Raw genomic sequence first — 2,427 nt, forward strand, 5'->3', positions numbered from 1 at the left:
ATCAGGAGCAAGTCAAAGGATCTGGGAAGAAGGATGTGTAGAAGGGGATCAATGAACCAAGTCTTGGGGAAAAGATAGGTAGAGTATAGAGATCAGAACATTAAGCTGACATTTAATTATCACCAATACCAGTATGGGTCATTTTTTGCTAATTTTTCAGGTGCTGCTCTCTTCTATTTTGCTATTGTTTCCAATCCTCATGTCCACTGTATAAAAAAGAAATATCATTTTCCTGTTTTAACTGGTAAGATAAAAGTGCTCAGAACATTTATGTATCAATTGAGGACCCAAATTCTCATTCTAAGGACTGTGACTTTCCAGTGCACCCCCACTTCAGGTGAATGCTCTCTGGGTCACTAGAAATATCTGTGGGTCTGGGTGTCTTTTCTACTTTTTTCCTTCTGTATTTGTCATTATTAGGATTTTTAGCCTCAGAGAGAAAAATTCAGAGGCATATTCCTCACCCATAATCTTCTTATCTTTTTCTTCTCATTTCCCTTTCATTTCCTGGCTCTGGTTTTATTTCGCTGTATTGGTGGATCTTATGGTACCTCTGATTTTATTGTGAAGAAAAAATATTGAAGTGTGTTAGTTAGATATTGAGTGTAGCAAGTCAACCTCAAACAACCATTTCCTGTTGTTCATAATCTGTGGGTTGGCTGGGGATTGGTTTGTCTAGGCTGGGTGGTGGCTGCTGGTGGCTCTGCTCCTTGTCTCTTACCGTAGAATGATCAGGCCAGCCTAGACATGGTGCAAAAGAGCAAGGGAAGGCACACAGGACTTCTTTAGGCCTAAATTCAGCACAGGCACACCTCACTTTCATCTCATTCTGTTGGTTAAAGCAAATCACATGGCTGGGTCAAAAGTAAATGAGCAGAGAGTGCCCTCACTTACACCAAATGGCACTACAAAAGTACAGCATGTGGCAAAGGACATGGAAATAGGGAGGGGTGGGGAATTAGAGCCACTGATGCAATTTATCACAAAGATGTGTCAACCAAGACATCATTTTGAGAATTACTGTTGCCTAGTGGTTTCTCTTTCTCTATGTGACACTGACTTGTGGGTTAGCTCTCTTTTGAGTCCTGACAATCATGGGAAGCAGATGTCTCCCTCAGGCATAGTTGACACTGAGTGTTGCTTTTTCCAGTATCTCACTCTGCACTGTCTCCTGGTGAAACTATAAGCCTTAGGGAAGAAACAGTATCTTCAAACTGTTACATCATAAAGTAGGACATATTTGTGAAGTAACTGTGATTTTTTTCTTTGACTCTCCAAACAATTCCCTTAAAGCACTCTATTTCCTGCAGTAAGTTTAGGGAGAATAAGTTTATCAGTGGGTACATTCATAACATAACCTGGTGTTCTTATATTTTAACTGGTATTATAACTCTGTAATCCTTTCCTTGGTGTTATTGTTCTTACTGAAACTTGGCAAGACACAATGTCTTTTGTTAATGGAAGAATCTTAGGCAAAGAATATTCTGATTGGGTAATAGCAGGGCTCTGAAATTGAAATTGGGTAATAACGGGGCTCTGAAATTGAAATTACCTCCTGTCCTTGAGCATGAGTCTTGATCATTACACAGAGCGGGTGCTCATATATGATGACACTGATTGACTTAAAAGTCACTCTTATTTTTGCTCTGCAAGATTCTATCTTTCCAAGGCAGGAATCTGAAACAACTTTGTCTTGAGTGTAAACCATAGGGAATTTCTCTCAAGTTGCTTGCAATCAAATATTGACAGGTTTATGTGAACTGAAATTCTAAGATCAAGGTTCTAAGGCCAACAAATCACAGACACTGAAGGTAGAAGGAGGAGAACAGACTTTTACAGAATACCCACTATGTGCTGCGTACAATGTGCTGGGCTCTCTAGGAATACTTTCTTATAAATTTACATCAAAAGAGATGGATAGCATCACTTTAATTTGAAGAGAAAGAAATTGAGGCTAAGTAACTGTCCATAGGCACATAGCTCATGAGTTTAAGATTTAGGCTCAGGTCTTTCAGATTCCAAAGTCTGTATTTTTTTCCTAGGCCAAGCTGCCTACAAAAATGAGATTGTGATATTGTCCAAAGTCGGCTAAATTGAGTAGATCTTTGACTCTTTTCATTCTCTTTATGGGTTATAGCACTACCTTCATAATCTCTCTTATAAATCACCTTATGTGAAACCTGCTTTTCACAGTCAATACATAACTGGGTAGTTTTAGACTTGGGTTCTTTGTTAATTATTATGGTTATGTTTAAATCCAAATAAAGCTTCATGATAAGATAAAGAGGCCAACTGAATGTGGGTTGACCATTAAAGCTGGAAGCATTGATTTCTGACATAATTATGGGGGAAATAAATTCTTATCAGAAACTGAGTTAGCAGTTGACAGGGCTGTCCTGGCACTAAACCTGTAGCCTTTCTTCTCGA

The sequence above is a fragment of the Macaca mulatta genome, chromosome 5 (assembly GCF_049350105.2).
Source record: "Macaca mulatta isolate MMU2019108-1 chromosome 5, T2T-MMU8v2.0, whole genome shotgun sequence".
Lineage (NCBI taxonomy): Eukaryota > Metazoa > Chordata > Mammalia > Primates > Cercopithecidae > Macaca > Macaca mulatta.